Genomic DNA, 22,601 nt, shown 5'->3' with positions numbered 1-22,601 from the left:
ACTGCAGTGCTTCTGTGCTGAATTATTTACGGTTGACTATAAATTGGAGCAGCACATCATGGTTGCATTGCTCCTGTATTGTTGGACTCCACCCTATTCATGCATGCACAAGAGAACCTCCTCACTACCCTGGTCTAAAAAGACGAGGTGATTTGTTTCATTAAAACTAATTTGTAATTGTGCATTTTATAACACGAGAAGATGTGGTTGGCAAATCTAGTCATTTTTTGTGAGATGGTGCAGTCTTCATACTGCAGACTGGATGCTAGCCTAGTTTCTTACGGTCTAGTACAGCTGTGCAGGTGGCCCAGCAGAGCCATTATTCCTGTCTGAACGAAAGGTGTGCTGGGACTGAATTAATGATGGTCATTACTCACCACATCTGCTGCAGGTTGGACGGGTTCAAATGGCCTCTGATAAAGTGTGGTGTAGAGAGAGCCAGCAAAAATAGCCATACGCAAACACTCTCCAGACACATAATTTTATTTTTAGTCTGTATAGAGCAATTAATTTAAGTCAGTTATAATTTTAATTACAAATGGATGTCTGACTGGATTATTATGGCTGCCTAAATCGGTGTGTCTTTGTGTACATGATCTGTATATCAGCTCAAGTCATTCCTTCAGGTAAAACAAAGCAGAGCAATTAGGACACAATTAGCAGAGAAGCATTTTAATAAGCTTTTACACATGCCTGCATTATTCACCACCTCAGCACTTTTATCCAAAGGCAATAAATGATTTATTTATTTCATTTTGTCATGAAAGCACATCTACAGATTGCATTTAAGACTGTTATTGCTGGGAGAATTGGCTTGCTCATAAGAGTTATATTTTACTAGTCTGTCATTAACAGCTTTTTTAAATGTTGGAGTACTGAGATTTTTTGATGTTGATATAATATATACTCTCACAAGGATGTTTTCTAATAGATTTCCTTTGTAGCTGGTGGAAGTTTGGCCCCATTCGCTTGCGTCTTATACAAAAACTGCATTTAGAAGCTTTATTTGTGCAAATTTGTAGGGACTTTTATCTTCACAGAAAAAGCATCAGTGGAGGGTCAGTAAAATTGTGCACCAAATTGGGATCGTTTAGGAAGAAAATGCGTATGATTTGACACTTATGGGTTATATGCAGTACTTAAAAGTAATTGTGGTCGATTCATCTGTACAAAGTAGAAATAATTCATATATTAGAAAAACAATTCTGTTTTTACTAAGTCTACCACTTGACAATTAATGGATAAAGCCTGTCTCTGGAGAATGCATGATTCAGCTGTAACTGTTTCTCATTACTGTTTTTCCTACCTCCCTCACATAGGTATACTGATTACCCAGCATGCCTTTCAGATCTTCATCTTACTTCAGGTCATCTCAACAAATAAATGTGCTTTAAAGTTCTTAAGAATTTTATAGACCGGTTCTGTTCATGCTGATAGCCCTCTTATTGTACACTGACACAATTATAGACCATTTGAGACATTAAAAAGAAACAAGAGATGCAATTAACTTGGTTAGATGAAGGCATGATAATGTAATTCTTTTTAACTCCTTTCCAGCAGCTGCATTTATTTATTTACTTTACAAAAGTTTAATGCTTTTCAGAAAGAAAGGCTATCTTCTTTAAATATATAAACATACAATATATCAAATGAAAGAACAGACTTTCTGCTCTGTTTTATCCTATCTTCATTAGTTTTTTTTATCATCTCTCAAATATGGGTAGGATTCTTTAAAAATACCAAACTTTGAAAAGAAAGCTGAGATGATGATGATCAGATCAGATTAGATTCAAAACGAGGATCAAAACAGACACAGAGTTTTTACTGTTTTTGGATCCGTAAATGCTAAGTTGTGTAAGAGCGCCATCTATTGGACAATAGCGAAAATATGTATTGCTGTAAAAACTCATCTTTGGAAGGGATGTGTTTTCTCTTTATTGACGAGATAACAAGTTAATATAAGCAGCTAAACATACAGCCATGTGGCTGGGAGAAGCCTGCTATACATGATGTAAAATAATAGTTATTGCAGCTGTATGTAAATGCCCACATGTGACTGGTGTTTACACTATTAACATAATCTTGTGCTGTAGTTTGCAAGCTTTGTCTTTTAAGTGACACTTCATCTAAAATAGCCACCTGGCACCTGTAGCCTTGTTAACCATGGCTGCGGCCAAAAACTAAAGAGTTGTGCACACCAAAACTTTTAAATGCGGCTAAAAAAAGCCTGGACAATGCCGAATGCCAGGTTTTTTTAGCTGAGTGCCAGCTTTTTTCAGCTGAGCGCTTTGGGAGCTGTGATACCTTAGCTGTGAGCTGGTTGGTTGCTGTGGTAATGTCCCGCCCCTCCTTCACTGTGATTGGACAGCTGGTGAGAACTGACATTGACAAGCGGAGCTTTTCACCCAAAGTTGAATATTTTTCCACTCTCTGTGCCCAGCGCTGAGCTCGGAAAAACCCCAGAGACTGGTTTTCAGCGCGGAAGAAAACCGCTAGCTGCTGGCCTATTTGAAAAACGCTTCCATTGGAAACAAATTGAAAACATGCGCCAGCTGCGGGCGTTAAACTTTGGTGTGCAAGCCCCCTAAGGCAGTTGACGTATTGCCTCGCTGTCTAATATAATAGATAATACATATCTGCTTTTTTCCTATACACCCTTTCTGAAAGATGCTTTTGATATTTGAAGTTTTGGGGAACTACAATATGAGAAAGTTTTTTATAATCTGTTTTAGACTTTCAGTTAAATATAGGATCTATTCAATTTTTTTTTTTTCAATTCAATTTTATTTATATAGCGGTTTTCACAAGTGTTAATTGTTGCAAAGCAGCTTTACATGAGTAGATGTAGAGGAGAACACAGAAAATCAATATATAGTATAAGAAGTAGAATATAGCGGCTAAGAATAAACCGTACAAGTGAGTGTATTAATAATGTAACGTATACAGTACAGTGCTAAGTTAAAGGATAATTCCGGTATTTAACACTTTGGGTCTCATTTCTGGTTTGTTTTGGATGAACTACAGTGATGGACACAGAAATTTTGACAAAGGGTCGTGTCTTGAGTTTTTGACTTGTTTAGAAGCGTCTCTTGACTGCTTCAGAATGGAAGTCAATGACCATGCACAAACATGTCATTAAAACAACACTTAACGTTCATTTTCAAAACTGTACTACTCACCGAGTGGTGCGTGGTGTTCGTTGATGTTTAAAAACAAGTTGTGAAGCGAAATACAGTTTCTGTCGTGTTTTATTTGGCATTTTGTAAAATTCCATTGATCTCTCTTGTAAGACTCATTGCTCGCTGATATATCACTCCGCCACTGGGAAACAGAAAAGGGTCGTTTACATGTGGTTGTAGTTTTTTCGCTCGGTTTCTCTCAGAAGAATTTTTTCCCATATTTGTAGGGCTGGACCAGAATATTTGAATATTTGTTCCGTGGATTGACATTCGATTTTCAGTTTTGAGATTCGAATATATATATATTAATATTTCACAGCGTTAATGCAGAGCTTTTGCCAAGCAGGAAGTGCGCTTCACGCTCCCGCTCTATAGGTGGCGCAGAGAGACCAACAGCCACCAAACGCCACCAGTGGAAGAGATCGCCTCAAACGGAAAGCGCGCTTCCTGCTTTGGCATTCACGCTAATAGTGTTGTAAATAACGTTCAGTTTCTTGCAAAAACTGATTGATGTGCTTCACAAGACGTCAATATGTCACACGGAGTTATGGGGGATTACTGTTGTATTGGATATATATGCTTTAGCTCTTAAAGTGTGCGGATCGGTTGACTTGCATGACAGAGCACTGGGGTTTCTGCAAATATCTTCTTTATTGTTCTGCTGATGAAAAAACATATTGGATGGTGTAAGTGTTATAAATAAACATAATTTGGAAAGTATGCTACCGTTTTATTAGTTTGTTGAACTTCGTTCATTTATTTTCGTTGTTTTATTTAAATAGCCTAACAGTTACCCTTTACGTTGTCAGTAATTACTGTGCTGTTAATTTCTGATACGGGAGTGTTTGTTTGTTAGAAAAATGTAAGGCTACCTTATTAAAAGTGCTCTTGTGTTTTGTTTCACTAATGCTGTTCTCGCAGGACGCGTGACAGGCATGCCGAGTGTGCTAATGCTTCAGACTCAAATATAGAGCGGAAGTATATACGCGGTTGTGAGGTATCTGAAAAAATAGTTCCACTATAGCAAATAACACGGATTGAAATCATACATTGCGCCAATATATTTGTTTTTAATCATCAACGAACACCACAAACTACTCGGTGAGTAGTACAGTTTTGAAAATGAACGTTAAGTGTTGTTTTAATGACATGTTTGTGCATGGTCATTGACTTCCATTCTGAAGCAGTCAAGAGACACTTCTAAACGAGTCAAAAACTCAAGACACGACCCATTGTCAAAATTTCTGTGTCCATCACTGTAGTTCATCCAAAACAAACCAGAAATGAGACTCAAAGTGTTAAATACCGGAATTATCCTTTAAGCCAAAGTTGGCTGACTCTCCCTGGGACTAAAAAACCCCCTAGGAGAAAACCCGGTGGGAAAAACTCCTAGAAGGACAAAAACCCTAGGTAGAAATTAATATATATTTATATATATATATATATAGACACGGTAGGGATAGGTAGATATATATATATATCCTAAATATATATATAGTCATCGTAGTTTTAACCATTATACTGGTGTTAAATTTTCAGAGCATTGATTTTAGAGAGGAATAACCAATACAAAGCATACACACTCTTAATGTTTTAATGCAGTGGTTCTCAAACCTTTCTGTGTGCTGCTCCCCTTGTGTGCAGTCAGTGCATCCCTTCGTGCCCCCCCAAAAAATATTATGACATAAAACATTCTAAAACTTAACATTGGAATTAAACAAAACATATTAAATTATAAAATGTAGTGCTGTTGCTTAGTAGTCCTAGTTTTTGGAGGTTTAATTACACAGAATTTATGATAGATTCATGTATTTTATAAAATGTCATAAAACTGGGACCCTCCTGGCACAATCTTGTGGTCCCCCAAGGGTCCATGGCCCCCAGTTTGAGAACCACTGTTTTAATGACTATATGCCTACTTTTGTCATGTAGTCTGGCTAAGAAAAGTAATATCTCTCGCATGAAACGCTTTTTAAATTGCGTTATATTGTATTGCTGTTTAATGACCAAAGCTATCAGAGTGTAGTGGGTCTATTGCCTCCTTTCAAAATTTGACAGCACTGCACATGGTAAACTGGAGCAGATGCTCAGACATTTAGGACTTCTGGTTTTCAAAATGCTTAATGAGCTTTCTCATTACTGTGGTAACCGCTTTGAGCCAGCTCATTTAGCATACTTTTTTCCTTGCCTCAACAAATTGACATTTGCTGTTTTCATAATTGCTAAACTGTTGAGGTATGTAACGATGGATTTTTGTTGGTTTAGCGAATTGAGATGCTTTTGTAGGTGATTACACAGCCATGAGGATTTGCTTATGGACATGTTAGTTGCCTCCTTATGCACAACATCTGTTTAATTATCTTCTGTTAACTACACAAGAAATTGAATGTTACTCATAAACCATTCAAAGACATTAATTTAGTCAGCTGTTTATCTTGAGTTAAGTGTAAACCCTTCATGAGGTGGCTTAGTGTATAGTGTGTTCATTGTGTGTCGTGTTCAAATCCGGCCCCCACTGATAATGAAATCAGTCCACCTGTATTAAAGTTTGTTTAGGCAGGCTACAATTGGGCAGGTGATCACCCACACACTAAATACAGAGCGTTTATTACAGGTTTTTGACTGTGTACATGTACACTGGTGATTCTGGCGCCTTAGAGGTATACTTTTTACCCCACCTGGGTCTTTTGTTGGTGGGTGTTGCTTTTTTGGTGTTTACAGTTAAAAGTCAAAGAGCTTCTAAAGCAGCTATTCAGTTTTATTGAGCATGTGCCTCATACAAACCTTTCAAAGTGACATTGTTTACAAAAGCGTTATAGAGACGAAAGGCAAGTCAGGGAAAAGATTGTCTATTGTGAGTGACATTCTAGTGATAATGGCTTCAGACAAACCTGTCATGCTTTTACAAACCTTGAATCAAGTAGGAAAGTTTGCAGAAGACAACTGTGATTAAAAGAAAGAGGAAATGGAGGGGGCGGACGAAGACAATTAAAGAAAGCAGGAGATATAAAGAATTGTAAAATAGTTTGCAGTGGCAGGTGTAAAGTAAGTGACAAGGTAAAGAGTATGTTTTATTATTGCACCTTCCTGCCCCAGCTGCTGACAGGTGGGTAAAGTTGGCATTTGAAATTTTACTATGTGGCTAATTCGTACTACCACATTCGTACATTTTTGTACGATTTGCGTTTGCCCCTGTGACATACGAATTTTCAGCCTGCTCATTGGGGGCAAATTGGAACTCATTCTGGTTGGCTGTCAGAGTGTTACGTAGTGCCTCTGACCTTAAAGGGACAGTAAGTAGGGTTTTAAGTGTTTTATTAATCAAAATCAATTTTTTTATTCATAAATATGTCCTCGTTGGTGTCAAATGACTTCTGCCAATGATCTGACTTTTCTTTGTAAGCTTAGAATTTTCTTCTCTTTACTTACATTGAACGGGTAAGTCCAAAGAGGTTTCAATGTCGTTTCGCCGTATTGATAAACTATAATAGCAGAGAGGGACAAAAAGCACTAGCCTACCAACACGTTTCCACAACGCGTTTTCATTCAGAACACGTGAACTAGCAGAAACGCACAAGGAGATCAGTGAGTACATAACGGCTACCGTAGTTGCAACACGCATTTGGAAAGGCGAGGCGCTAGAGAGCACTGTTCGTTTGAATGCAAAATGACATTTTACCACTAGATGGGGTAAATCCTACTTAAAGTCCCTTTAAGTGAAACCCCCTGCTGGCATACATAAGTTAAAGGGATAGTTAAAAAAAACATGAGAATGAGTAAATAATGACCGAATTTTCATTTTTGGGTGAACTTTAAGGGATGGTAGGTATGGGAAAACAATGTCTCCTTCCTGATGAAGCTGGTTCGAGAACAGTTAAGCATAATAACTTAGTTATTAATCTTGTTAAAAATGTGCTTGATGAGAAGAAATATGATGTGAAAGGGCAGAACAAAATGGGTAAACACCTAGAGGAATTTTCTAAAAAAAAAACAAGGGCAAAACATTATATGCTATCGCTCATCAATCTCATTTTTATTCTCTGAAACTCACAGTGAGTCATTGGGAGAAAACCTTAAAACCGATATGTCTCAGTCGTGTAAGGTTTTTAGTCATTTGGTTCCCTGAAGAGGTGCTAGACTTGCAGAGAAAGTTATAGGGACAAACCCTCTCTTCTCCACTGGTTCACTCTATACACACACAGTGTTCATCTATTTAATATATAGCAATTTGCGTATCACTGTTTATCTAAAATATTTAACATATTTAGAGTTATACCTTGGTATTAATAGGTAATTGATTATCATGTCAGCTCAACTTACTGTGGATGCTCTCTGCCATTGAGTGTTTTTGTTTGTGAATGCTTAGTAGTTTAAATAAGTTGACTTGTGATTGATCAAAGTGATTGTGCTTGCTGATCATTCGGGCTTTGTATTGCTTTTGACTGCCTTTGATGCCGCAGTTTCGATTTTGACATTCCTCACCCTTTGATATGCACCTTGTGATCTGCCCCTTCTTTCTTCCGATCCTTTATTCTTCGCTCCGATCACTGAGAAATATCGATGATGAGTTTGAGGATATTTCTGGCATGGTAGATTTAATAGGAGAGTGCCCCTCACCCCCTGAACATTAAATTAATGACAGATAAAGTCATATAAAAAAAATACGGGGCACGCTGTAAGATGGCATATATTGCTTGCGTATATTGACAAATACACTGCTGCCGTCTGTACTTAGCCAGCTTATCGATTACTTAAGATGATGATGTGAAGCCACTTTCAGTATCTTATACCACTACCAGAACCTTCTCTTACTATGAGATTGAGGAGAAACATTGTCAAAAGCTGCTTTTTCTTTTCTGTAAATGTGTTGCAAATCTGATTTATTTTTAGGAAAAAAAAACACTTCGAGCACCCACACAAAAGTTGTCAGCCATGACAGTTCAGTGTATCTGTGCCCTGAAAGAGACACACAGGCATGTGACATACACAAATAAAAACACAAGAACAAATAACAAATAAATCCCTCTTGTTGTGACTTGGATGATACAGTGAAAACACAGATGGAAGTTTAGGGAAATAGATATAAAGGCACACTCATTTACTACAAGGCTAAGCCTAGCTGTCTTTGCTGCTGGGGTCTTATGCGTTTGTGTGGGCAGCTTTGGGTTTTGTTAATGGAATTAGAGTGAGGGTACGGAAAGGATTTCTGTATTTCGTTTTGTCATGCTCTGCTGGCACAGTTAGCGTGTCTCTGATGTGCATTCCTTAATCAGGTTCCATAATTATTATTTTTTGGGTTGTCTTTAGGGGCACCCCTCAACATTTAATGTTTAAAACCAAAGCTTCTTTTTCATATGAATTTAGCTTTATTTATCCTCTCCTTGCTGCTATCAGATATTAAGTATTGCAGAAACATCATGCTTTATTTTTTACAGTAGCTTGAGGACTCTGCATTGGACTGAAGACTTTGTTGGTGTTCTCTTTTGTATCCTAGTACTTGTTTGGCATAAGCGTGGCTCAGCATGTCCAACAATGCACTTCTCTGGTCTTCCCTTTTGTCTGGAGGGTAACACGATTCTTGTTGGCTTTTAAGCACTGCAGGGATCATGCCAAGTATTTTCCCCCTTAGTTCCTCAGGGTCAGCCCCGTTTGTCGCCTGCCATCTGCTACTCGGTTTGCTCCAGGCACTACAAGTCCTGTCGATCTGCTCCTTTCCCCCTGTAAACTTTCCTACCAAGCATCTAGCACAAGCCAACTTAAGTTCCCAGGAACATGCCCCTCGTATACATGCCCTCGCTAAGCAGCTCTCTAAGGGCATTGAACTGCTAAAATTGCAGCTAGCAGCTTGTCCTCTCACCTACATGGTTTCTATGTTTAGTCTCAAGTGTCATGCTTGTTTTTCTCAAATGTGTGACATCCCAGTCTGATCCTTCATTGCCCTCTGGTTTATAGAAGATTGTGTCATTCGCCCAATTCATCTCCTAGGAACCTCTGCTGAATGCTAATAGGATGTTATTTCAAGATAGCACAAAGTTTAAGCAGTGCCGGGTCCAGATATGGCAGAATCAAAGCTAAGATAAGTCAAACACTAATTATGTATTTTAGGTTCATCCAATGTGGCTTGAATTATTCATGAAAGCGGGGAAAGAGGCGGTCTCTGCCTGTTAACGTTATACATGATCTGTTTTTTAGTTTAAGAGTCATTAGGGAGCGTTGGGCTGGATCCAGCTTGTTAAATGCACAGAATTCTCTTTCCAGGCAGAGTTGTATTCCCTAACTTCTTGTGCATCGGATCATTTCGGGATTTATTTGGAAAAAATTAAGAACCAAGATAAACAATGGAACCTCATTTTTAACCTAACATGCTTTGGAACGCCTTCTTATTGGACAGAATGGAAGTCTGCGTACAGTGCAGGGCTTCTCGTGTTATTGCTTGAACATGTGACTCAGAAAAGCATTAGCACTCCCAACTTGAGAACTTGGGCTCATTCATATTTGATAAGGAAGGTAACCTCAACAATAAATGTTCTTCCCTCACAACAAGCCCTAACAGATTAATTATCTTCCGAAAAGATGGGAAAAATAGAATAGGTATGTTGGGAAATAGATATACATGTACACATGTTCACACCAACTCCCTAAATGTTGTTCTGCCGGCCTGTTGACATTATCTAGCTCCTTATCAAAACAGAGAACATTTCATAGTCTTGTGCTTTTGAAGTTATTTTTATTTCCCATTGGCAAACATTGGAGATACACCGGTAAATATAACCAGCTTGATTCTTTCCCTGGCATGAAAATTATACTCACAGCAGTCAGTAGTAGGTAATTTAATATGGTGTATTGAAGAATGGCACCTCCTATCTCCTCCTTTGCTTTCACACTCTTTTTTTTCTGTTCCAGTGACTTTGATAATCCGAGACCGCGCCGCTGGTCAGCCTGTTGCTGAGGGGGATTTCCTTCCCGACAGCATGGCAATGGCTTCTGCGCTAACTGGGATTAGAGGCAAAGCCAATACAAAGATCATCAGTTTATCTTGCACACACAACATAGCTTTAGTCCAGCTATTCTAAAATTACCACATGACCGAGGCACAACAGGAAGTTTGGGACACCATGGATGGGTGGTGTGGTTAGGGGTAGCCAAAAACACATTCCCAGCAGGCCAAGCACAGCTGGGGGACACCGATTGCCTGAACAGCAGGGCTCTATGTGCCAGCCGGCCGAAAGGGCACATGTTGTTATTTGTGGCTTGTACTTTTTCTGCACATTGAGTAGTGAATGACATTACTGAAAAGATTACTGGAGTTTGTTTGGTCCAAACTGTTCATTGTGTTATTTTTAGCAATGGTGCACAAATGAATCTACAGTACATGAATAGAGCAGCTGTTCTCTGGTCAGATTAGGGAAGAAACCCCTATAGGTCATACTGGAACAAGTTGCAACTTCTAAATCTGACTAGGAGAGTTGTGAGATGAGAGCGTCTATTTTACTCTGATTCAAACCATTCTTAAGTACACTCAGAAATAAGGTACATGACGTCACTGGGGCTGTACCTTTTTTAAAAAATACACTTTTGTACCCCAGAGGTGAATACTGGTACCTCAAAGGATCTGTACCAAAATGGTACATATTACAGGATTACACGGGTCCTTGAAAGTTTTTGAAAATATATAGTTTTCTGGAAAAAAATCCATATTATTCCCTGAGTAGTGTAGGATAATATCATAAAAATTCTAGACTTTTAAGCACACGTGCTAAACTGTTCACTTTAAATGCTTATATCTTCTGTATGCGAATGTTGATTCATACCAAAATGCTTTTTTGCATAGTTGTGTTTGACACATGAAAACATCTTGGGTTACGTATGTAACTTTTGTTTCCTGAGAAGGGAACGAGACGCTGCGTCTCCCTTGCCATACTTCCTGCGTCCCCGTAACGCTGTCTTTGGCAATATTTTAGATAGCGATGTACTTCCTGGCTCCCGCGTCACCCTGTCTTTGTCGTTAAGCCTTACCATTGGTTGAATTTGATATACACATTCAGACGCACTTACCCCTGGAGGCGTCCCTAAAGTGTTACCGCAGTGATGCAGCGAGAGTTCCCTCAAAAGGGAACTGTAACAATGTAACTTAAAAGGTAACCTTGCTCATACTTAAAATCTGTCCCCACATTTAGTCTTTGAATTTAAGGGTTTTGGACCTGGAAAGTCCTTGAAGGTCCTTGAATTTGAAGTTAACTAAGGTGTGGGAACCCTGATATTAAAGGACCTTTTTAAAAGGTACCATTCCAACTGTGACAACTTTTGTACATTTTTACTTTTCTAAGAGTGTAGAAGAAGAAAAGCTGTCAGAGTATGTTGCAGTTAAAGTAAGCATAAGTTTAAGATAAGCAGCTACATTTGTATGCAATAGATGCCACTGATGATGTTAGTGGCAGAGAAAGCTTTAGTATTAGGGGAGAGGCTGATTTTTAACTTCCCTCGTGGGTTGGCTGATCCCTTTGATGATGGCAGGTGGGGACTGAAGTGTGCCGAAGGGAGGCTCACCTTTATAATGGGGTAGATGAAAGCAAGGCGCTCTGTCACTTTCCAATGTCGTGGGAAGTAAGTTATGTGAAAAACTCTCACATATAGCTTGTACTCTCATGCTGTTTTCACACTTACCTGTCCAAATGAGAATATGTGCACACGTTTCTCAAGCTTTTTTACACAGAAATGACAGAAAATACATGCATCAGGACTTGATGCTTACTTTTTCCCCAAGGATCACCTTACGATGAAATTGTACCAAATAATGTGTTTTTCCGTAATTAAGAAATAATAATACAAAGAGACTTTTACAACAAATAAAAATGGAATTTACTGTACCTTAAAGATTAAAATATTTAAATATGTAGTGCACATTTTGTATTCTTTTAATTGCTGTAATAATACATATTTTTAAACCGTAAGCACACCTCCATAATAACAAATACGTCTTTGTGTAAAAATAAAACAAAACAAAAAAACATAACAAAAGCTCTATTTGTTTAGACACAAAGCATATTACTGGTCCAGCAGCTTTGGTAAACAGGTCGTCTTGCTAGCTTAGAGCTTTCCTGTAAAGACGTGATGTGGTGCGTAACTCTAATCATGCATTTGATAGATTTTTTTACGCAGCGTCTTAAGTTTGCTTATTATCCACAAATTCCCTATTGAGAAACCATTCATGTGCATTTTATTTTCTGCTTTAATCATAAACTAGCGTGTTGTGTACTGTTTCATTAGGCTGGGGGACAATTTCAGCTTTACACAAATCGATACACACGTCCTCACTGCGACACAACCCTTACGGCATTGTTCCTGTCTTTTATTCACAAAGGAGTCAGGACACGTTCAGTGAATATTAAGGCAATGTTACTAAGTCCCCATTCCGGGAGCAATCCCAGGATCAATTTCAGGATGTGTTTGTGTTCACACTGAGGACAATCTTATGGCAATTTTCTGGGATCAATACATCTTTGTTATAGAAATATAGAAATGTCATATAATGCTTGATTTTGTATAAATTCCAGGTGGAGTATTGCATTATGTGCATAATCAATTACAAATCATTAACAATGTTTTAGATATTTAAATAATTTATTTTTACTCCAATGCAATATTTTCAGCATTTTAAAGGAACTGGTACATTAAAAGGGACATATCATGAAAATCTGACTTTTTCCTTTTTTAAGTCCTATAGCTGGGTTTCCAGTGCTTCTATCAACCAAGAAAATGTGAAAAAGATAGACCCAATAACTAGGTTTTGGTAAACCATTCTCTGCAAACATGTGAAAAAAGTAATTGAAATTTGGCTCCCTTTGTGATGTCAGAAGGGGATAATACTGCCCCTTAATGTGCACTATCCAACCACACCATTGCCATTTAGTGTAGAGATCAGCTCTTATAATACATTTTCTATATGGTATTTTGAGCTAAAACTTCACATGCATACTCTGGGGACACCAAAGATTTTATTACATCTTTAAAAAGTCTTGTGAAATGTCCCCTTTAAATGACAAAGGTCTTTGGAAATATGTGTTACAATGAAGGTTAGATGAAATAAACAGACAATTAATTTGTTATTTGTGACCATAAGTCGTAAGTTGCATGAGTATATTTTTAGCAATAGCCAACCACAGTGTATGGTTCAAAATTATAGATTTTTTAATGCTAAAAATTATTAGGATATAAATAAAATATATATAAAATTTTTTTGTCATTAGTAATGTTGCTAAGGACTTCATTTGGACAACTTTCAAGGTGATTTTCCCAATATTTTTATTTTTTGCACCCTCAGATTCCATATTTTCATATAGTTTTATCTCAGAGAAATATTGTCCTATCCTAACAAGCTATAGACGGTTTCAGCAGTAACAACATAAACAAGCAGCTTTCGTGGTCAACACGTAACTTTCGGTAAACTCCGCTACACTCTAAAAATGGCTGGGTTATTTTTGACCCATATTGGGTAAATATTGGACAGAACACGTGCTGGGTTAAAAATTACAATGTGCTGGGTTAAAAATGACCCAATATTGGGTTGTTGTTATGCAACCATGGGTTATAATAACCCAGCAGTTGGGTTCAAAATAACCCAGCATTATTTCAATTTTTAACCCAGCACGTGTTCTGTCCAATATTTACACATTATGCGTCAAAAATAACCCAGCCATTTTTAGAGTGTAAGAATTATTAACAACAAAGTACTTTAAATGTAGTTTATTTATATAACAAGCAAAATAAACAACACATAGATTACTTTTGTTAGGTATTTGTTCAACAGTTTAGTTAAGCAGTTATGGCCGATTCACATGGTACGCGGCAACCGCGAGTGTTTAGTTCTTTTTCAATAGGAGACTTGCGGAAAGCGGCAAAACGGGGGCGGTTACAGAGGTGAAGCGGAGTTGGTCCACACGCCTTGCTCGTGCACCTAAAATCCTATTCCTTCTCCGAACATGGTACTTCATGAAAGGCGCCTTTGAAGATAAACATATTTGCACTAAATGCTGCACAAAACGCTTCCAATACAAGAGAAAAGCTGAAGCCGCGCGGCGATTTTGCCGCTTACCGCGTACCATGTGAAAAGGCCATTAGTCAGACCATTAAAAAAAACTGAAGCCGGAAGTAAAGTTCGAACTAGACGTGTATCGCGTCACCGCATGTGTGTCCGATGAAACCGTCCGTACATCAATGGAAAGCTTATTTATTCAAACTCATTCACTCATTTATTAAAAAAGACCCTTATGACTGGTTTTGTGGTACAGGGTTGTAATTGGAATTCTTTGTATCACAATTATTCAGTACCAACATTTCAGTTATGACAGGCCTATAAACTACAGTTTTATGTAAGTTTTCTTAACATGTAACTCCAAAATCACCCCACGTTACATTTCTCAACAACATCAAGCCCTTACATGGAACAACCTCCTGCAACTTAGATCCGCTTGTGCAGTTTTCAACTTGATGCAGGATCAAGCATTCCAGGTCTGTGTGAGAACTCAACTCAGATTTATTAGTAACAGTGTGCTAAAAAGTGTCAGCACACAGCCAACGCTCAGGCAATTTCCCGCATTTTCTCACTGATGGGAGAAATTAGATGTCTAGACATGGTTCATGCCTGCAATAATCCACTTGCGCAAACAGTGCAGAAAAAACTCCAACCAGCGACGGCCTCTAACCCTCTGCTGAAACGGAACGGTTCTCATTCTTGAGCAATTTCTGAAATTTTTAGGGGGTTATTAAAAAATGTACATGAACAAGAAGAAGAAAAGACCATGCTGCTGTTCGGTTGCTAGGTAACATACCAGCATTGACTACAACGTGAATGTTTTTTATTTAAAGTGGTTGCGCAGACTTGAGCAACTGAGCACGTTTCATAATCCACTGTACTCTGATGATTTCACTGCGTTGATGGTTGGTTAGTGCAAGCATATGATTGTAACCACCTTATTGTAAAATGCAAAAACAAGCAATAATATGTCCTCCGCTCCATATATAGTTTACTAAGGATCCGGTACATAGGAGGGGCAGGGCGTCACTCCAGAGTAGAACCAGAGCCATTGATGTGGCTAGAGGTTGGGTGAACCCATATGCCCAAGAGCTTACTAAGCTAAGATAGGCAGAAATGTAGACTGCATGGTGGAGCATGATTTTAAAGAGACCACGCAAACAGACAATCAAGTCAATCACACACAAACAGTTCTCAAGTTGAAGAATGGGGGTGGGCCCCAGGGACAGTGGTGGCAGATGGGTGATTTAGAATGCAGGCAGCCTGCAGGGGGACTTTCAGTCTCTCCCCTCATTCAACCCTCTATCCCCAGCCTGCATGCCGAGCAGGAGGAGGGCCAAGAATTGGGTACAGTGGGAAAGATAAAGACGCATAGCAACACACTCGAGCTCGGCTGCCCCATGTGCTTTTGCCTCAGTATGAATGTTTGTCTGCTAGATCTGTCTCTCTCTTCTGTCACTCTTCTTGGATGCTTGAACTGTTGTTTGCTTTCTCACACAGCTGTTTGATATTTAGGGTTGAGACCCTGCCGGGCTGATTTGCCGCAGTGCTCTGCATAACTGCAGAATGCTATTCATTCTCTTGCGTTTTTTTAGCCAAGTTGCCTAATTTGAGTCTTTCTTCTTTTAATAGTTTATGTGGTTTATATGCCTGAGTGCTATGACTAATGAACTTGTGCCCTGACCAGTGATGTACTGCAGGCTGACTAGACAAAAGAATGAGGCTCGCTTACTAACTGGGTATCCATGACGAGACACGAGACTTCTCGAGTGTGCGCTTGTTACTCTGTGATGCGGAAACCACAGAGTTCAAGCTTTGCCATGGAATCTTGACCTCCGTCATGTGGTTTCCATTTTAAGGATTCCGACTTCTAACCGGTTTATGCTGTATTTCTTTCCATTCATCTGTATAGTGGGATCATTTGTCTTGACGGTGGGATTTGGAGTTTGGTCTCCATCACGTTTTTTAGCACAATGCCCCGAGACCCACCTCGGGTTTAATATGATGTAACGCTCATCAGGGATGATCTATATGTGGGTCATGGTGGGAAGGGAAATAAATTCAACTGATGTAATAATTAATCGCATTCAGTTTTAAAGTGACCGGTTTGTTAATGTTAACGTGAACGGAATGCTTTTCCATTTGATGATTAACCACGAAAACTTGTTGTGAACATAGTTTTATCGTTTTTTTTCCATTCTAAATCATTGTGGTGCTTATCACTCATTATGAAAACGAAGGCGAACTCCCACGGCGTCTGTTCGCCAATTTCGATGCACATTTCAGAAGTTTCAAAACTAGATTGAAAAAGGACCAAAATGCTGTTTTGACGCGAATGCAAATGAATGCAAAGGTAAAAATCCCCCTTTCTGTAGAGCTCTATCTCTGTTCTGTTTACCAACTAGCTGAACATAGAGATTTGAAAGTCCCCTTTTGGTATTCCCCTGCAAAAGGAGAACAAAATCAGATATCCAAACTAACTGTAAGGGTCTCAGTAAGAGCACACAATGATTGCTCATTTTAATATAATAACAGTAAATGAATAAATTAAGTAATTTTTAGTCGATCTACAACTTTGTGTGACGGGAAGAAAGTGATCATGTATTTGGAAGTAAATAAGATTAATCGCCTTGTGATAAAAACAAATGTATGCTTTATGCTTTTTACAAAGTTTATGTCTTTTTAAACGATCTAATAAATGTCGAACTAACAACGCCGAGTTCCCAAAACCAGCAGTAGGACCATGCCTGATAGATATGGCTGTTATTGAATAGTTTGAAAGTGTGATAAAAGACCAAGCTTGTTAGGGACAAATGTTTGTTCCATACTTTTTTCTTTTGATGTGGTCAACAGCGATATCATGCCTCCTTGTGTTGACGTAAAAACGTCTTTATCAAGGATCGCAGATCGGCTTTATAAACACAAAACCTGAAGTTTGGTAAAACACTAAGTAAACAACTCCTTATTCAGCGACCTTACTTGCTAATTAGCCTTTCTGGCACCTGGATATATAAAGATAACATTTAGATAATAAAGCAATGGCTTGTTGACACCGTTTTGTCAGTGTTTTGGTATAATCCACAAGTTGTTTGGTTACCCAAACCTTGGTGTCCTTGTTATGCTAATTGTCAGGGTCAGATCTGTGTCACTCTAGTGACCTTAAAGTGAACTTTTAAAAGAGTGAATTTTGTTGAATTTTTTTACAGTTGTGTGCATATGCAGTCAAACGTTTCGCAGTCAGAGAGGCTCTTTTGCATAAGGCTTTTTAAACCCTAAAATGTTCCCCTTTCGCGATTCCCATAATAACAAAGCCAGATTGTCTTTACACCCACATCAATGCATTCTTCTCATTCTTCTCTTTAAAAGGCTAAGATCAGCTGATACACGGAGAGAGACGGAAAGTGAGGGAGGGAAAAAGCAAGGTCGTTGAACCTTTCCAACAGAGGATGAGGGGAAAAAGAACAGGGTGGGAGGCGTGTGTGTGGGTGGCAGATCTGTTTTGGAGGGGGCGTGGGTGTCGAGGGAAGCGGGTGGCGGAGGAAGAGAGAGCTGATTAGAGAGCAGTTGGGGTAGAAGAAAGGGGGGAGATGGAAAAGCACTTCCAGAAGGCATCCAGCCCATGAGCTAATGCTGCAGAAATGTTTTCTTCTAGTTTTTGTGGAGACTTTGTGGGTGATGGCCATAGGAGGTTCAGATACACGGTCTATGTGGGCTGAGGTTTGGTTTCATGTCCTCTCATTTTACAGACTCTTTCTATCACAAATGAAAATGTTATTGTTTAAAGGTTGCGCTCTCTCATAGCTAAAGAGCTCTTAATATGGATCTTGTTTAAGCATAGGAGATGGGAGATGTTATTTTGTCGTCTACCCTGATATTTGATTACTGATTTGATGCCATACAAAGACAGAGCGCAGTAACTACGCATTTAGTCAAAATTGAGTTAAGGCTTGAAATGGGCTTTGTGACATCTGTCTTGTGACAAATTCTCCTGGTTCAAATTTGTCTCTTTTTAGAGTAACAAGAGTGTCAAAATCGCAATAACATGTTTGACTGGCTGGTGTATAAGCTTTTTAAAGTCATTTTTCTTCACGTTCAGTGTTTACATTTATGCGTTTGTAGGGTAGTATAATAAGCATCTCAAACCAAAACATAAGGCATCATGTTTTTTCATTATGTGAATATGAAGGGGATCTTTTTGAGACATTTGTGAATAAAAACCCAAGTCAGACAAAAAAATCATGATCTATCATTGTTTTGATAAGCAATCCTTGCTGTGCATATCCCTTGTGTCAACAGTTTCAGATGGTTGTCATATATCCAGACACAGCAGAGACAGTTAGTCTGCATTTACTCTGTCACAAAAGAATCAGATTTAGTGCTCACATCTGACACAGATCGGATATTGCTGCATGTGTGTAAACACATAAAAACTTCAGGGTTTGAAGCAGAAAAATTGTTAGTTAAGGTGGTAGGGTTGGGCGGGTGGGTGTGGCCGCGGGGCGTGGCAATCAAAGGGTGGGGGGCGTATGCGTCATGATGAAAATATTTTTATTTAAAACACTCAAATAAAACTAAATTTTGAAGAAACTATGACAGACAATGAACACATACTAGATTATTAATGAATTAAATGTTTTTATCAGATACCTCTAACGGCAATAGCTGCATGGTGAAGTGAAACTAATGGGTTAATAAACACAAACTGAAGCAGATTTGTAGAACATCTGGCTAATGATGATAGATAGCGCGAAGATTGTAAAAACGGATTATTTCCCACTATTACTTACATTATTTTAAAGGAGTGTAACTACTGTAGCATGTCAATAATTCACATAAATAACGTGAGCAAGAGCGCTTAACAATTATATTGAATTGACGGACCATTTCATCCGTGTGGTGCGCGTGTCCGCTCGCGGTGTGCAGTGCGTCCGCTCTATTCTCCGAGATGTTTTATCAACTGGCTACTAGTTATCTAATTTGGCTGTGTGACGCGCGTGCCCGCTCACGGTATGATGCGCGTCCGTGCTATTCTTCGAGATGCACTTGACGGCCTTTTGTGCAGCAAATTTATTTATTTTTTGGACGAACTAGTTAAGGTGGTAGGGTTTCACAGCTTAGGCGGGCCGCCCGAACTGCAAAGTGCTGCAAGAAACTGGATTTTTTCTATCTGATCTAAGCCACTTCCAAATGTGGATTTTTATTGGATACATATCCGATATCCAGACATCCGAACTGCGTCTAAACACACATATCCAATTCAGCTTGATTATTACGTCAGTGTTACACGACGGATTGCGCTGACTGTCATCATTTCGCACCTGAAGTAAAGGCGGCGTTACACGCAGCTGCACCTGACTGCAATGCCAGCGCAAAATAAATAGCATAAAAGCCAAGTATTAGGAAGTTAAGTATCACAACAACCGCAGTATTCAGGACAGAACGACTTGCCCATTTTATGAGCAACTGGAGCAGGTTTTTCACAGGAAAACGTATGACAGAGAGACAGTGTGGATGATGATGCCAAGGTAATCATTAACAATGGCCACCATGATGATATTAATGTTAGATAGCTAACACTATACCCAGTTATGCTAGCATTCTGTCTGGGCGGGAGTTTAATGTAAACACGGACATCGGATATGAGGCGTATCTAAAGCATGTGAAAAAATCGGATATGGTCAAAAGATCTGATCTGTGCCTTATGATTTGAAGTGTATGCCTTATAGACATACAGTAAGTGTGTAGAGCTACTGTAATCTTACGTTTGGTTGCAGACTTTGCATTTGTTGGCAGATCTGAGCACGGTTTATATTATTGTTTGTTACGGTCTTATCCAAAACTCTAGAGAAGATACGGGAGATTACAAGGAAATATTTTCTTAATAGAAAAGTGTTAGAACCAGGAGGCTTAAGTCCCCAATTACTCATTTACCCTGAGTTACTATAATAAGGACATTTCTTTTTTCAGTTTTCTTATAAGGTGTTTTTGTATCCCTTCTCTTTAGACTACGCATCTGTATTTTGCCTTTTTTGGGTGATTATATCCATGGAACAGTCTGGGGGCCTTCCTTTCTTCCTGTGCGTTCCTCTCTGGAAGTGCAGTGGTGAGCTCAGATGAAAGAATGTAACCCTGTCGGAGCTGGTGGTGGGGGGGTTGGATTCAGTAGAGGCCTGCACTCTCTCTGAACTTTATCCTGATTTTCCTGTCGCGGCTACAGCCATTGGTTTTTGTGACAGCGGGCATCGGTTTTATCCTCGTGCCTACAGTTTTAGCTCACCTTCATTTCCCCCGGTTTCTTTTCAAACAATGATTACCGTCGCTGTTGCTGAGCAGAATTCATATTAAGCCTGCACACTTAATGTACCAACCAGATGCTAAGCAGGTTTGCTAGTTAGACCAAAGCGAAATGGCCTCAGCTTACAGGCTCTGCTCATCTGTCCATCTGCTCTTCAGATCATATCAAGCCCATTTGTGTAATCGGCTTTTTTCCGACAGCAAGAGGTTGAATTGCATTGGTGAACAAGAGAGCATGGAGGTCATTGCACTTATATTCATCTTTAGAAAATGAAAATGCACCCTCCCCAAAACATATTAAGCTGTCTAGGACACTAGCGTTATGTAATGCATGTGTAAAGACGCATGCACGGATGCTTAGTTTGTCAGTTGCAGCATGCTGAGTGCAGAAAAGTTTTTTTTTTCAAAGAGAGGCTTATGATGCATTGTTACATCACTGCCTGTGGATGACATAATCAACAGGGATTTCGGAGAACAAAGACATGCGTAACTGGAACGGAAGGGGTTAACTTTTTTTAAACACATGATGATTCATTTGTGCTACAAAAATAAACACAAGCCTTTCAAATAAGGTGTTTCTTTTCTGTAAGGCGGCCACGAAAGGGACGTTTCCATCAGTTGCACGGGCTGACTCACACAGATGTTGGGGGCCTTACCAAGGGCCTTTTTTGATGCTATGTTTTAACAGAGGCAGAAAAACAGATGTTTTGCTTTTAGTAGGAGGCTATGTTTTGTTTTGTGCGGTGGTATGGTGCACTTTGAGGTATCCGAATTACTCACTGCAGTCAGCTGCATTGTGATATACCTATAGCTTACCATGTTGTGGTCTGTGCCTACACGCTGATGTTGGAAGAATCGGTTTCCCTTCACTGCGTGTTACTTGCGCATTTAAATATGACGCATGCATACAGAGGCGGTTCTGATGATATCAAAAGCAGAAGTGCAGACGGTGTATGGCTTTTGGAAATGCAGATGCTGCAGAAATTTTAAGAATTTGATGTCATCACATTGTGATGGTTAACAGGAGGTGATGAGCCTAGTGCTCATGGTCACTCGGATCACATTTTTTTGGTTACGTAATTGGCCATTTTGTCATTGTTGGATGTTGTTTTATTTATTTAAGGAGAAAATTGGAAGTGTTTTATTTGGGGATTGCACCGGGCAGTGCATACCCCAAAATAAATATCTAGTAGTCCATGTCCATAATGCAAGTTTAACAAACCTTTTTATCAAAATTTAATTAAAATGACCAATAAAATAATTTGTCATTGTTACTTTAGAGTTCTTAAAAGGAAACATAAACTACAAATTTTACAATACTTTTTTATATTGATATGTTACTGTTGGCGTTATACTTCTGACAGATTGTTTGTGTGCCATATGCATCTTCTGTAGAGTTTAAGAAGAGATCTCAATGTCACAGATTTTGCCCAGCATTGCCAAAAACCTGATATCAAACTCTTCTATTTCTCACCAAATCTTTATAGAATAAATGTGACACTGCCTGTAAAAACCATGGCTAAAGTCTCATAATGTAATTGAAACAATGAGCATCGCATTTTGATTTCATTAATTTAACTAAAAATGTTTACTTTTACATTTCACTTTCAATCTTTGACATAATCTGACTGTTAATGAAAGATATCAAGCTTATATTTTCACCGAATGTTCGGTAACACTTTACAATAAGGTTCATTAGTTAACTACATTAGTTAACATGAACTAATAATGAACTGCACAGCAATTATAAATCTGTTAATGTTAATTTCAACAATTACTAATACTTTATTAAAATCTTGTCAACATTAGTTAATGCACTGTGAAGCTTTATTTCTATTAACTACCATTAACAAAGATTGATAAATACTGTAACTAAATAAATAAATGTATTGCTCATGGTTTGTTCATGTTAGTTAATACATTAACTATTTTTAACTAATGAACCTTTTACATTATGTAGGATGATTTCATGTAGAAAAGAGTAATCACAAAAATTTCTTTAAATGGCAGGGTCACAAATTTCCTGCCACCAGCATGCATTGTTATCTTTCAGTATATTTAAATAAAAAAAATAAATTAAAATGTGTGTATATTTA

At 38.6% G+C, this 22,601-nt stretch overlaps 1 protein-coding gene across 1 annotated transcript in view; it reads left to right on the top strand.

The window, feature by feature from the left end:
* The window catches only part of bcl2a (BCL2 apoptosis regulator a), a 54,454-nt gene that overhangs the window by 2,067 nt on the left and 29,786 nt on the right, over positions 1 to 22,601 (top strand). The gene's annotated exons all lie outside the window — the stretch shown is intronic.

Source organism: Paramisgurnus dabryanus, chromosome 22 (assembly GCF_030506205.2).
Source record: "Paramisgurnus dabryanus chromosome 22, PD_genome_1.1, whole genome shotgun sequence".
Lineage (NCBI taxonomy): Eukaryota > Metazoa > Chordata > Actinopteri > Cypriniformes > Cobitidae > Paramisgurnus > Paramisgurnus dabryanus.
This window is presented reverse-complemented; position numbering and strand designations above follow the sequence as displayed.